The 15,632-nt window shown below is 48.4% G+C and overlaps 1 protein-coding gene across 1 annotated transcript in view; it reads left to right on the forward strand.

Annotated features, from left to right (window-relative positions):
* The first annotated feature begins 12,418 nt into the window (after positions 1 to 12,418).
* SH2D4A (SH2 domain containing 4A) overlaps positions 12,419 to 15,632 on the forward strand; it is a 186,652-nt gene continuing 183,438 nt past the window's right edge. The window contains exon 1 of the mRNA XM_030194502.1: positions 12,419 to 12,597. The gene's annotated coding sequence lies outside the window, so the exon portion shown is untranslated. The remainder of the gene's footprint in view (positions 12,598 to 15,632) is intronic.

Here is a 15,632-nt window from a genome sequence, read left to right on the forward strand (position 1 = left end):
GGACTAGATGATTCAGTGATGAATATGTAGGTGTAGTGGAAGTGAATTTTAAAGATTGTTTTTCAACTCTGCCTTGACCGACCAGTGCACTCGGGGTCTGTATTTGTGATTAGAAGTGGTTCTGTTTGGGAAGGATTGTTTAACTTTGACTGTGTGAAAATAAGTTGGAATGTAGAAGATAAGACACAGCTCTAATTAATTTGTTATGTGAAGGGAAAGATGGGGCCTGTTTTCGAGTTCAGACTGGCCACCTGGACTAGGAAACATGTAACCACATTCTCACAGTATGGCTTGTTTACCTAAACAGAGAAGCATTCTGTAATTTTCCTGAGCTCTGAACATGAGTTCTAAGCCTAATAAAAAGGGGAGTTTCTTTCAGTGAAATTGGGAGCTCGTCTGTGAGTAACGAACGAACTGCACAGAGAACCATGCTTCCTGGTCAAAGAAGCTCCTGGCTTTTGCTGTGAACAGGGCCCCCTCCTCAGCTGATGATAAGAGCCTGGATGATGTAAGGACCAGTGATGATTGTTTATAGTGTATTATTGCTTCTTCTCCTGGTCTAGGAACTCTTAGCATTGCTTAGATGTAGAGACCAGTGATGTAATGACTGTTTATAGATAGGTATTGTTTCTTTTTAGTTATATAGCTAATCATTGTATGTGTATATATCTTAATCATTGTAGATTTTAGAACCTCTAATAAAGGTCTCATTTACCTAATACAAATCCAAAAGAATCCACAGTAATTATTGAGTAGTCTGTGTCAGTGAAGCAGGCTGTAAATCCATAGCAGTACAGTGGGGCTGTAAGAAATGTGGGAAGGGGACATGATTTGAAGGACCTGTATGTTTGGGGGAAGGGTTGGGAGGCAGTTGAAAGGGACAGAAAGGGACTCCATCACTCAAATATGGAGATGGTGAGAGACAAAGATAGGAAGCAAATCTTGAAGGAAGTGAGGGAGGATAAGAATAAGGGAGGCAACAAAGGGAATGAGAGCCTGGACAGGGGTTAAAGACATAAGAAATGGACTGTAGGTGGAGAGGGGATGAAGGTCAGGGAAGGAAGGGATGAGAAATAGGTGAGGCTGGGGGAGGGGAAGAGTACATAAGGTGGAAAAACAGAACTAGAAGGTGGATGAAAAACAAGGGGTCTAGGAGGCTGGGGAAAGAATGAGTCAGAGATGGGGAATGAGAGGATTAGGAAAGTAAGAGTAGGAAATGGGAAGCTGGTTACTGCACTCTCTTATATTCAGTGCTGAATATATGAATTAAGTTAAATGCAAGGGACTGCACTGTCCGAAAATGTAGCCCTACCTGCCTGCTCACATCAAAAGATTGGCCCAATGAGGAGATGCAAAATCAAAAGTTGGCTTAAGGTGCCAAAATCTTTCAGCAGGCACTGGGCTTGTGTTTTTGTGACTGTGAAAACAAGTGAACTTTTGTGTAAAGGATATCAGTTTAGCATGCATTTTATTTTATTTATTGTTTGTGTATATTATTTATAAATGTTTATTTGTAACAAGGCAGGATAGAAATTTAAAATATATAAATAAGAACATAAGACTAGCCATACTGGGTCAGACCAATGGTCCATCTAGCCCAGTATCCTGTTTCCAACAGTGGGCAGGCCAGGTCACAAGTACCTGGCAGAAACCCAAATAGTGGCAACATTCCATGCTACCAATTCTGGGGCAAGCAGTGGCTTCCCTTATGTCCATCTCAATAGCAGACTATGGACTTTTCCTCCAGGAACTTGTCCAAACCTTTTTTTAAACCCAGATATGCTAACTGCTGTTACAACATCCTCTGGCAAAGAGTTCCAGAGCTTAACTATTCGTTGAGTGAAAATATATTTCCTCCTATTTCCATATCATTTCCTTGAGTGTCCACTGGTCTTTGTACTTTTGGAACAAACAAAAAATCGATTCACTTCTACTTGTTCTATACCACTCAGGATTTTGTAGACCTCAATCATACCTCCCCTCTTCCGTCTCTTTTCCAAGCTGAAGAACCCTAACTTCTTTAGTCTTTCCTCATATGAGAGGAATTCCATCCCATTTATCACTTTAGTCGCTTTTCTTTGAACCTTTTCTAATTCTGCTATATCTTTTTTGAGATACAGTGCCAGAACTGAATGCAATACTCAAGGTGAGGTCATACTGTGGAGTGATACAGAGGCATTACAGTATTTTTGGTCTTATTTACTATCCTTTCCTAATACTTCCTAGCATCCTGTTTGCTTTTTTGGCCATTGCCGCACACTGGGCAGAAGATTTCAGCGTACTATCTACAACAACACCTAGATCTTTTTCTTGGGAGCTGTTCTTGCCTGGTTAAATAGTATTGAATATCAGGGGGACTGATTCTACCCATTGAAATAGGTGTTCCAGGTCCCACCATGAACCAGGATGAGGTTGTCAGAAATCCAGGTCTTGTGTCAAAGTTCTTCCTTGAACTGGAAAACTTGGCAACTCTGTATCAGCAGTCTAGCCATGACTAGGCCTGGGTGGGCAGGGGCCCACCCAAAATCAGTGCTATGCTGGTGTGACTGGTGGGGATCCGCAAGCCCCACCAGCTGAAGACCTCCTCCTGGCAGAAGGAACACTTACATCCTATACAGCTGGCGGCAGTGTCTCTGAGCCTCTGCCGCCCCCACCCCTCATGCATTCACAGAGGCTACACATATCAGCGGCTTAGGGACACTGCCGTCAGCTGCAGAGGGTGTAAGCATTCCTTCTGCTGTGAGGAGGTCTCTGGCTGGTGACACTTGCAAATCCTTGCCAGTTGAGGTATTTCTTTTTGTTTGGAGGGCATGAGAGGGGCGAGGAGGGTGGGGGAAGAGATGAATTTCTCAGGTCCATCCTAAATCAGCCTTCTGGCTACACCAGTGCTCCACATACCATTATACACACATTTGTACAGAGCTGCTAAGATACCCAGTTCCAGGAGGGACACTTAAGTCAGGACCGCTTTGGATCCAAGTGAGTTGAAGGAGAGTCACCAATATCTTCCTATGGGAGGCCACAACACTGCTGACCAATGGGTGTCAGTGACATCCAGCCCCAGCAGTAGCCCATCTTCAATTTTTTCTTTGGGGTATCCTCAAGGAGGTGGACATTTCCACATGCACTCCCTTTGTCTATAGAGAAATACATTGTCCTTCAAACAAGCAGCTCTTCCCCTCATCTTAGAGATGCCAAGTTACTCAGTTCCAAGCTGGAGACTTTTCGGTCAGTCCTGATTTTCAACTTACATCCCAAAGTGGTGTGGGATTTGTACTGCCTGATCCTGCCCATTGAAATCAGTATTGCAAGTTCCTTAATGCACCAGGATGGGATGGTCAGAAATCCAGCATCTACTTCCCCCTTTCTGTTGCGAGCTTGGGTAGAGAGGCAGAAAAGCAAAAATACTTACCTGTAGCAGGTATTCTCTGAGGACAGCAGACCTTATATTCTCACAATTGGGTAATGTGGTGCCGTATTGCCCGATCCGGAGCTTATAACAAACTTTACAGAGCTTTGTGGAGTGTAAGACACGCTCCACCGAACGAGTGCAAGTGCCTTCCCGCCTGCCGTAAGGGTGAGGTTACTACAGTTAAATACTACAGCATAAAAAATAAAAAAAATAGGAGACAACTCCTAGGGGAGGAGGGAAGGTTTGTGAGAATATAACGCTTGCTGTCCTTGGAGAATACCTGCTACAGGTAAGTATCTTTGCTTTCTCTGAGGACAAGCAGGGTGTTAATTCTCACAATTGGGATATCCCTTGCATCCAGGCTCACTGAAAACAATAAACATTGGTCAATTGGACCTCGCAACGGACAAAACAGAGATTAACCTCAAACTATATACAAACTGAGTGAGAGTGCAGCCTGGAACAGAATAAAACAGGCCTAGGAGGGTGGCCTAACAGCCTCAACATCTGCCAAACTGTGACCTGCTGAGAGACTTGAACCTGAGAAGCCACAGCGACTAGAGTGTCCACTCTTGGTCCTGGGAGAAAAGTTTGAACTGTCTGCATATCGAGCAGGGCTCCAATGAATTCCAATTGCTGGGCAGGGTAAAGATGGGACTTGGGGTGGTTTAAAATGAACTCTAGCAGCTCTAGCACATGAATAGTCCTCCGCATGGACTTCTGAGCACCATCCTCTGATGTGCTCTTTATCAGCCAATTGTCAAGGTAAGGGAACACATGTACTCCCAGCCTGTGTAATGATGCTGCATCTACTGCTAGGCATTTGGTAAAGACCCTGGGTGCTGATGTGAGGCCAAAGGACAACATGCGGTACTGGAAGTGGGGTGTTCCCAGACAAAATTGAAGATATTTCCGGTGAGCATGAAGTATCGAAATATGTATGTATGTGCAGTGGTGTACCAAGGGCGGGGCGGTGAGGAAGGTGTGGGGGGGTGCTCCGCTCCCACTGCTCCCACCCAAAGGCTGCTGGCGCCGCAGTTCCCACCTGCCTACCCTCAGCTCCGTGGACACAGTGTCCCGTCCCGGGTCCTTACCGTGGCTCCCAACGCGGGGGGCGAAGATCGACGGAGGCCGCGGGATCCAGGGCGGCAGGGACGAGTTGCCGACGGGGATGGCGCTGCCGCGAGCCGCTCCGAGGCCGGCGAACCGCTGGAGCGAACGCCGGCCTCGGAGAAGGGAACACGCCGGCCAAGATGGCGGCGTCGGCGTCGTCGTCTTCCTGCTCAGCGCAGACCAGTGAGCCAGCTCCGCCTACTCGCGCCGGATTGGCGCAATGCAGCGAAGGACTCCGCCTGCAAGGTGGCCTGGCCTATCCAGGCGCGCCTTGCCTGCCAGAGCCGAGGGGATTGGTTCCTCTGCTAGAAAGGGAGGAACAAGCGGGAGATTTAAACCCCGAAACAGGAAGAGTCAGTGCTTCCGTTTCGTTTGTCAGACGCCCACGCTGTGGATCGGAATCGCCACCTCCAGAGATTGTGCCCTCTTCGCTAGCCGTCCTTGCTAGCCACCCCCAGAGACTGTGTCCTCTTCAGCTAGCCGTCCTTGCTAGCTACCTCCAGAGTCTGTGTCCTCTTCAGCTAGCCGTCCTTGCTAGCCACCCCCAGAGACTGTGTCCTCTTCAGCTAGCCGTCCTTGCTAGCCACCTCCAGAGACTGTGTCCTCTTCAGCTAGCCGTCCTTGCTAGCTACCTCCAGAGACTGTGTCCTCTTCAGCTAGCCGTCCTTGCTAGCTACCTCCAGAGACTGTGTCCTCTTCAGCTAGCCGTCCTTGCTAGCCACCTCCAGAGACTGTGTCCTCCTCAGCTAGCCGTCCTTGCTAGCCACCCCCAGAGACTGTGTCCTCTTCAGCTAGCCGTCCTTGCTAGCTACCTCCAGAGACTGTGTCCTCTTCAGCTAGCCGTCCTTGCTAGCCACCTCCAGAGACTGTGTTCTTTTCAGCTAGCCGTCCTTGCTAGCCACCTACAGAGACTGTGTCCTCTTCAGCTAGCCGTCCTTGCTAGCCACCTCCAGAGACTGTGTTTTCTTCAGCTAGTCGTCCTTGCTAGCCACCTCCAAAGATTGTGTCCTCTGCAGCTAGCCGTCCTTGCTAGCCACCTACAGAGAGTGTGTTCTCTCCAGCTAGCCGTCCTTGCTAGCCACCTCCTGAGACTGTGTTTTCTTCAGCTAGCCGTCCTTGCTAGCCACCTCCAAAGATTGTGTCCCCTGCAGCTAGCCCTCCTTGCTAGCCACCTCCAGAGATTGTGTTCTCTTCAGCTAGCCGTCCTTGCTAGCCACCTCCCGAGACTGTGTCCTCTTCAGCTAGCCCTCCTCGCTAGCCACCTTCAGAGGCTGTGTTCCTTTTTGCGCTAGCCGTCCTTGCTAGCGGCCCTTTAGAGACTGAGTTGCTGACTATCTGCCAGGCCGACCGTCACCCCGCGGTTCCAGCAGTCCTGCTGGCCGCCTGCAGCTGGGGGCTCAACCCTCGGTGAATGGCGGTCGCCGCGGGTGAAGATTCGGGGTGCGCGGCGGTCCTCGGAGATCTTACCGGGCCTCCGGGAACCTAAGGGCTCACCAATAACCGAAACAGGACACACAGCCCTCTTCTCCTGCCACCCGGTACCCTGCCTTAAAAAAAAAATCTGTGAAGCAGTGGCACAGCGCCCCTTGCATCTCGGGCCTTCCCTCACTGCGTCCCGCCCTTGTAAGGGTGGGACGCAGTGAGGGAAGGCCCAATGAGGCAATTTGCTTCCTTTACACCCAGACGCGAGTGGTGCTGTGCCGCCGCTTCACAGATTTTTTTTAAAGGCAGGGTGCCGGGTGGCAGAAGAGGGCTGTTGTCTGTCCACAGAGCTGAGGGTAGGCAGGTGGGGACTGGGTCGGGGAGGAGGGGTGGCTCAGATGGGAGAAGGGGACTGGGTCGGGGAGGGGGGTGCTCAGATGGGAGAAGGGGCCTGGAGCTGGAACTGGGGTCTGAGAAGGGGGCAGGAGGGAGAATGGGGCCATGCCTGGGGCAGGTGGGAGAATAGTTCTGGGGCTGAAAAGGGGGGCCCTAATGCAAGGCATGTGGATGAAGGGGACTGGAACTGGGGGCTGAAAAGGAGAGTAGGTGGGATAAGGGGGCTAGTACTGGAACTGGGGGTTGAAAAGGGGCAGGGGCTGAAACTATGGGGACTGGGGGCTGAAAAGGGGACAGGGAGAAGTGGCTGGGGCTGAAGTTCAGGACTGATGGGAGAAAAGAGCTGAAACTGGGGGCTGAAAAAGGGGGGCAGATGGGAGATGTGGGCTGGGACTGGAACTAGGGGCAGGTGGGATAATGGGGCTGGAATTGGGGGCCAAAAAGAGGGGGCAGAGAGAGAGAGGGGACAGATCCTGGATGGAAGGGGAAGGGGAAGCAAGAGGGAGGGCAGACCCTGGATGGATGGGAGAGGGAGGGCAAATGGTGGATTGAAGGGGACAGAGAGGGCAGACAGTGGATGGAAGGGATAGAAAGGGCAGACAGTGGATGGAAGGGGGAGAGAGAGAGGGCAGCAGGGGCAGATGGTGGATGGAAGGGGCAAAGAGAGGGCAGATTTGGATGGAAGGGAGAGAGAGAGAGCAGACAATGGATGGAGGGAACAGCAGAGAAGGCAGACACTGGATGGCAGAGAGAGAGCAAAGACAGATGCTGGATGGCAGGAAGAAAATGAAAAGAAGATGAGGAAAGCAGAAACCAGAGACAACAAACTGTAAATAAAATATATATTTTTATTTTTTTGCTTTAGGATAAAGTAGAGTTGTAGCTGTGTTAATAAATGTTTATAAATAGAACATGTAAATAAGGTAATTTTTATTGGATTAATTTTAATATGTTTTGACTAACTTCCAGAGAACAAAACCCCCTTCCTCGGGTCAGGATAGGATACTGTAACAGCACTATACTGTATTGACCTGAGGAAGGAGATTTTGGCCTCTGAAAGCTAAATGTATTAGTCCAATAAAATGGTATTATTTTATTTTCTATATTTGTTTTATTTCTATTTGTTAATTTGTAAAGTGGTGATTGGTATTTGTTAGTTTTTTTAAATTTACATCTGCTGTCTTTATATTTCGCACAGTACTAGGGGACATTTTCTGTTTCTGTGGTGTTGCATTGTATGCAGAGACTGGCATCGTGGGGGGTTCAGTTTAATTTTTGTCTAAATGGAAAGTTTCTGATTACTTATTCTATAGTGGATTAGGGTGTATCTGTGTTTGTGAAAAAGACATGGCTTTCAGTTGGCATTGACTGTGCAGGATCGACGATCTGTACTATTTTGCCTGGTTTCGTTTTACAATAGGTGAATTGATGTTCTAGTGCTCACTGTAGTGTTTAAGATGCTTTCCTTTTCCTTGTGTGACTTGTAGAAATTACTGCATATGGTATGCTAGAATTTCTCTATAGATCCTGAGTGTTTTGTATTCTCGTATGCCTAGTAATGGATTTTGGAGGGGGGGGTGTTAAAAAATGAGCAGCCCCGGGTGTCAACTACCCTAGGTACACCACTGTGTATGTGTCCTTTAAGTCCAGAGAGCATAGACAATTACTCTCCTGAATCATCGGGAGAAGGGTGTCCAGGAAAACCATCCTGAACTTTTTTTGATCAGGAATTTGTTGAAGGCCTGTAGGTATAGGATGGGATGCATCCCCCCCCCCCCCCCTCATTTTCTTTTGCACGAGGAATTAACTGGAATAGAATCCCAGCCCTTCTTCCTAGTGGAACAGACTTGAATGCATGGGCCTTCAGAAGGGTTGAGAGTTCCTCTGTAAGTACCTGTTCATGCCGAGAGCTGAAGTAATGAGCTCTCGGTGGGCAATTTGGAGGTTTTCAAAGCCAACTGAGGGTGTATCCGAGGTGAACAATTTGGAGAAGCCACTGGTCGGAAGTTATAAGGGGCTACTTTTCCTAGAAAAACTTCAGCCTCCCTCCGACTAGCAGGTCATCCAGGATGGACACTTTGACAGCAACTATGCTCTGCCGGAGCCAGTCCAAAGCTCATCCTCTGCTTTGATTGGGGAGCAGCAGGGGCTTTAGGCACACACTGTTGATGAGAACGAAAGTGCTGGGGTTGAGCCGAAGCAGGCTGGCAAGGAGAGGTGGCATACCTATGTCTTTTGAGAGTAGTAGACACCCCTTCTCAACTTGCCAAAAGATCTCCTGGATGAGGAGGCTGGTGCAGAACGTGTCCGTCGGGAGAGAGATGGTATCAGTGTCTTTCTTGATTTGGTCAGTGACCTCCTCCACGTTCTCTCCAAAAAGGTTATCCCCCTGGCAGGGGGGCATCCACCAACCTCTGCTGAACTCACTGTTCCAGGTCAGAAACACACAGCCATGAGAGTCTGCGCATAACTGTACTCTGAGCAGAGATCCTGGATACCATGTCAAAGGTGTCACAGGCGCCCTTAGCCAAGAACTTATGACACGCCTTCTACTGCTTGGCCAACTGGCGTACTGACTCAGCCTGCTCCGGTGGGAGAGAGTCCACCAAGTCCAACAGCTTGCACACTCAGTCCCGTAAGTACACGCTCGTAAAGAGCTGGTAAGAGTGTACACTGGACATGAGCATTGAGGCCTGGAATATCTTCCTCCCAAAAGAGTCCAAGGTCCTAGCTTTTCTGCCTGGGGGTGCTGAGGCATAGTCTCTAGAACTCCTGGCCCTCTTGAGAGCGGATTCCACTTCCCTGGAATTGTGAGGCAACTGGGGCCTATCAAAATCAGGTATGATGTGGATCTGTTACATGGTGTCAATCTTCTTAAGCAGGACAGGGACCAACAGAGGGGACTCGCAGTAACTATCGAGGACTTCCTTGAGTATCTCGTGGAGAGGGACAGTCACAGTCTCCCTAGGAGGAGACTCGTAGTCCAGGACCTCGAGCATGTTAGCCCTGGGCTCATCCTCCACTTCCAAATGAAATAGAATAGCCTCCGCCATTTCCTTTACAAAAGAGGGGAATGAAAGACTCTCCAGAGGAGTTTTTCTCCTTTCAAGAAGAGGGGAGGGTTCAGAGGGGATGCCATAGGACTCATCCTCTGAAAAGTACCTTGGATCCACCTCTGACTCCCATGAGTGTTCCTCATTGGTGTCAGACAGAAACTCCTTGTGGGAGGGTTGACACCTAGCCCGCCTCGACTTTGAGGAGCCATGCCCCGGGAGGGGCATCGAGGAGTCAGTTCCAGCCTCCACTCCGACGAAGCTTCCTTCACCCATGTCGAGGGGGGTACCGGCTTGGGTGGCAGTCGACACTGGGGCCACACGCAATGTCAGAGGCCACACCGCAGGCTGAGGGCAAAGCGGGGCTGCAACAGGCAGCACGATAGGCATAAGCACCCCCAATACTGATACACATTGTTACAGAAGGCCATCCAGCAGCTCAGGGAGCAAGGCCTGGATACACTCATCAAGGGCCGGCTCTAAGACAGGCTGCAGAACTGATGGGGATGAGATGGGAGTCGGGTCCTGGCTGCTTGGGGACAGACGCATCAGTACCTCCTGAATAGAGGGGGAGTGATCGTTCCGGCACCGATGCTTCTCGGATGCCGAATTCTTCGACACCCCGGAGCTCCCAGCACCATGCATCGAGAATGACCAATGCCGATGCTTCTTGGCCTTCGCCTGGAGCTCGGCATCAAGACTCCTCGGTGCCGATGAGGATGATGTTGAATCCTCACGTCGCCTCAGAGTCGGGTCTGACACTGGCCAGTCCCGGGGGAGTGGGGGGGCCTGTTCAGCAGTCAGGGTCGAGACAGGTGGAGACCTACTTGATGCAATGGTGTCTGAAAAAGGGGGCAAGGCATCAGAAAACAATCAAGGGAAAAACCCGACCGAAGACTCGGTCTAAATGCGGCCTTAGTCAAGAAAAATAAAGGAAACTTAAAAAGGGGGAAAAATAAACTAAAACTGTATAGAAAGAGAAGGGGACCAAAGCCTAGAACAGACACAGTGAAAAAAAACAGCAAAAAAGCTGAAAAGGCACCAAAAAGAAACTAGGAGTGAAGAGAAAACACAAAATGTAACCTCTTCTCACTGTGGTAGAAAAACAACTGCAGTAACTGTGCCCTTGCGGTGGGCGAGAAGGCACCCGTGCATGTGCGGTGGAGCATGCATCACGCTCCACAAAGCTCTGTAAAGCTTGTTATAAGCTCCGGACCAGGCAACGTGGCGCCATGTTACCCAATTGTGAGAATTAATGGCCTGCTTGTCCTTGGAGAAATAGTACTTAAAAAAAAAAAATCAGAATGATGATGTGGGGCCACTTCAGAGACCTCCAGGGGCCACCATTTGATCCCAGGCCTTGCATTGAAGAATACTGTTTTGGCCAGTCCTGTTTTAAACTTACAACCCAAAGCAGTGCGGGATTTGCACCCACTGAAATCAGTGTTACAGGTCACATAATGCATCAGAAAGAGGTTGCTAAAAATCCAGGACTGTTCCAAAATGTCCCTCCTGGAACTAGATAATTTGGAAGCTCTGCATGCTATTATACACTTGGGTGTGTAGTAGTGAAAAGTTCACTTAACATAAGCTGTACAGTCATCCTTAGTTTTGAATACTACTACTACTACTTATCATTTCTATAGAGCCTGAAACTTTCAGAGCTGCCAAATTACCCATTCCAGGAGACTTTTTGACCAGTCCTGGATTTCTGCCAGCCTCATCATGGTGCATTATGGAACCTGTAGCCCTAATTCAATGGATAGAATCATAGACTACAAGTATTTTGGATAGAATCATAGACTACAAGTACTACACTGCAGGGCCGCCGAGAGGGGGGGCGGGGGGGGGGGGCAAAGCTCCCTGGGCCCAGCACCGTAGTCTCTCACCGTCTCCTGCTCCCAGGCCGCTGGCGCCGCAGTCCCATCTCCACCTGCCTACCCTTAGCTCCCTTCTGTCTGTCGTCCGACCCCCTGCATTTAAAAAAAATCTCTAAAGCAGCAGCTTAGCACCTTCTCTGCGAAAGCGGCAGATCGCCTCGGGTGGGCCTTCCCTAACTGTGTCCCGATTCCCGTTCTCCTCTGATGTAACTTCCTATTTCCTTGAGGGCGGGACACAGTGAGGGAAGGTCCGCCTGAGGCGATCTGCCGCTTTCGCACAGAAGGCGCTGCGCCTGCTGCTTTAGAGATGATTTTTTAAAATTTAAATGAAGGGGGTCGGATAGCAGGCAGAAGGGAGCAGAGGGTAGGTAGATGGAGACTGGGACCTGCGGCGCCGGCGGCCTAGGAGCAGGAGAGGGAGGCGACAGTGGCAGTGATTGAGGGGTGGGGTAGAGGGGGGGTGAGCGGCCTTGTCCCGGGCCTGCCTCAGTTTCTCGGCAGCCCTGCTCAGTGGCGTAGGAAGGGGGGGGGGCGGTCCGCCCCGGGTGCACGCCACTGGGGGGGGGGGGGGGGGTGTCGGCTCTGCTGGTTCCCTGCTCCCTCTGCCCTGGAACAGGTTACTTCCTGTTCTGGGGCAGAGAGAGCAAGGAACCAGTGGAGCCAACGCAGCTCCCAGCGACGTGCACTCGGGGGAGGATCGGCCCTCTCGCCCGCCCCTCGCTTCCTAATTCAAGTAAGAATGCGCTCCAGGGTGGGAGGGTGTGCTCTGGAGGGGGGGGTTGCGCAGCGGCGACCCGCCCCGGGTGTCAGCCACCCTTGCTATGGCACTGGTCCTGCTACACTGCCTTGGGATGTAAGTTTAAAACCAGAACCGGCCAAAAAGGCTTCCTCCTGGAATGGGTAACTTGGCAGTTCTGAAAGTTCCAGACTCTATTCCAGACTGTATTCCAAACTAAAGACGACTGTACGGCTTATGTTTAGTCAAGGAGAGCAGAGTTGCAGCCAGAAACCAGGAAATAATTACAATATTAAAAAACAAAACAAAAAGGCTTGAACGCAAAGTCAAGCAGCAGGTGGCGACTATGATTGTCATGTGTTCCAGCCACACCAGTTCTTCTCTGGGAACCAAATGACAAGCCCGCGGGTGGAGCCAACATCCAAGTATTTACTCCAGCCCACGAGAATGTAAAAGTAAAAAGAACCTGGTTCCTCGCCACTGCCTTGACTCCCCCTCTCATTTCTTTTTAACGAGGGATCTGAGGAAACGGAGCAGCCCAGGCAGGGAAGGAAGAAGCCGCGAGGACGTGTGGAATTCCTTCGAGTAAGTTTTTTGCCGGTTGCTCTCTGTGTCCAGGTTTCCCGCTCTTAGCGCGAGCGACCTGCTGTTTTCTCAGGCAAAGCTCAGCCGAGAGGCAGCGCTGTCTGTGGCCAGGCTCCTTCTAACCCACTTTTAGTAGCCTGCAGTTCATTCTTTCCCAAGTTTGGTTTTCAGTTTCTTTACTGTGACGGAAGTGTAGTTTTAAAACTTTACTCACTAGTAGTCCGACTCCGGGGCTAAACCACGTCCCTATCTCAGTCATAGCCCCCCCCTCCCCCCAGCATTTGACTCCTGTCCTTACCCTGGTGGCGCCTGGCGGGGTTTTTTTTTTTAATTTCTTTGTACGTCCACTAAGGCCTTTTTTTTGTTTGGAAAGTGTTTCGGTACCGCAGATGAAACGGGTTGCATAGGAGCCGAGTCTGTGGGTGCTTGAGCACCCCCAATATATAGAGAATATTCATTGAATGTGTCCAGGGAGGGGTTATTTCCACTGGGCTTAGCACCCCCCAATCATTTTGAAATGTTGGCTCCTATGACGGGTTGTGTCCGCAGTTTTAGATGGATAGTAGTTTAATTTCCTTGTGGGAGGAAGAGAGGTGTGGAAGCCGTGTTAGTCCACTCTTAAAGGTAATCAATAGAAATCAAACAAAATAAAACATGGAAAAGAACATAAGATGATACCTTTTATTTATTGGACATCACTCAATACATTTCTTGATTAGCTTCCGAAGATCTGACGAAGAAGGGCAACCTTCGAAAGCTAATCAAGAAATGTATTGAGTTATGTCCAATAAAAAAAGGTATCAGCTTATTTTCTTTTCCATGTTTTATTTCTATTGATAACCTTGTGGGAGGAAGAAATGACCCCAGTGGTCTGGTTGTGATCTATTTCGATTAGCATGTATTGGAGATGTCCCGGCTGTTTCAAAGTGTATATGGTGGGCTTCTGTATACATAGGTTTAAAGGTCTGGAATGTTTTTGTTCCAAGTTTTTAGGCAGATCAACTTCTTAGTTGAAGTTACAAAGCGTTTTACTCTCTCACATTCTTTCAGGGCTTTCTGAAGGCAAGAGAGCCTGCCTTGATAATGCTGCTGTGTACCTTTCCCCGATTTATCAAAGCGATTATAGAGCTGGCAGTAACCAGCGAAAATGAAGCACAGAGTGCTTTTAAAGGAAAAACAAAAAATCTTTCTTATTTTATCATTAAGCTTTTGGGGTTAATTTTTAAAAGCTACGTGATTCAGAGCTACCAAGTTGCCCAGTTCCAAGACAACCCTATTCTAGTGCATTAGGGGACCTGCAATATGGATTTTAATAGGTAGAATAAATCCCACACTGATTTGGGGTGTAAACCAGGATTATACAGTTCCTGAAGTAGACTCTTTGGATATCGCCAACTTTGCTGGGAAACTGTGACTTATTTTTCTCCACTTGCTATACCAGATATTTACTGAGATTAGAAAGGGTTCTCTCCAGCTTCAAACCTAGCCATTTCTTACAAAGTTTCTGGTGGGATCCCACAAAGGCTGTTCTAGTATATTGTTGCTGGTGTAATGAGGGGCTGTACCCATGTTTCAACTTCTGTATACAAAAATCAGTTGAATAGCATGTGGACTCGTGGATCTATTTATTTTGAATCTGTGACCCTAGCAACCTTCATTGCAAACTGTAGCATAGTGGTACTCGACACGAATCGTGTTTTGGCCACAGGGGCCTGCTTCAGGAGTCCCTGTTGTTTGGTTCCTCCGACTGTACTCTTAGTTTTGTATGTGTTTTTGGATCTAACTGGTTAAAGGGCGCAGAAAAGAGAGAACTGCATAGCCCTGTATATAGTCAATTGTTTATGCATGGTTCATGGTGCAGAATGGAAACGTGGACTTGGCATACAAGGTACTGAACAGGTATAACCAGAACATATACAACATGAACCATGCAAAAACAATTGACTGTATACAGCACTATGTAGTTCTCTCTTACCTGCGAGCCCTTTAACCAGTTAGATCCAAAAACACATACAAAGCTATAGGTACAGTCGGAGGAACCAAATAACAGGGACTCCTGAAGCAGGCCTCTGTGGCCGAAACACAATTTGTGTCGAGTCCATTATACACATTGAGTAAAATTTCTGATGTGAACTCTTTTAGAGTGTGTTGGACGTTTTGCATCATCTTTGGTGTCACCTTTGCTGTGTTTGCCTGCTTGTATTGACCTCTACGAGTGTTCTTTTGTTGTTCTGTGCTTGTCGAAACTAGCATAGCACATGGTTCCCAAATCATGTAGTTTTGTTATTTAAAACTTGATACACATGTGAAATTGAGTACTTGGACAAGAAACTGATTAAGGAGCTTCTTTGTAAGCTTGCAGACTACCTTTCAGGCTTTAGAGGCAAAATCAATTCTCCCCCCCCCCTCGATTTTCAACTTTGTGACAACAGAGCTCACAGGATTTCAGATGGAAATACTCTAGCAACATGTTTTTATTGTTTCTCTCATGTTTTAAGCATTTCCAATTTATCAACCTTTAAGTGAGAGTGTAAATTATTCCTGAATTAATTTTCACAAGATAGACTCCAGAAGCTGTCAAATTGGTAAGCCAGTGTAAATACTGAACTCTCCTCTCAAATATGAGGAAATGCAACTGGCTATCTCCAGCTATATGACTAACTACATATCTCAGAAAATTTGCCAGACAGAGGTATAGCACTGTAGTGATAGTGTTCAGGTAAAATGTTTCTTTCCTAAAGAGCTTATAATCCAGGTGGGTACCTGAGGCAGTGGGAGTGATTTACACAAAGTCACAAAGCACGTTGGTGATCGGCTCTTTCAAATACATTGAACAAAAGTTTTTTAAAACTTAGCACTCAACCCCAGAAGCTATACACATAGGGCTGGATCCAGTAAATGATACTAGGAAAAATGTGCGCGCTGTATTCTATAAAGGGCAGTCCGGACTGAGTGCACTTCATAGAATAACGCTTACGCCGGCTCCCAACTTTGGGCGTGAGGACTTAGACCAACTGAAACCTGGTGTAAATCTT

The sequence above is a fragment of the Microcaecilia unicolor genome, chromosome 2 (assembly GCF_901765095.1).
Source record: "Microcaecilia unicolor chromosome 2, aMicUni1.1, whole genome shotgun sequence".
NCBI lineage: Eukaryota > Metazoa > Chordata > Amphibia > Gymnophiona > Siphonopidae > Microcaecilia > Microcaecilia unicolor.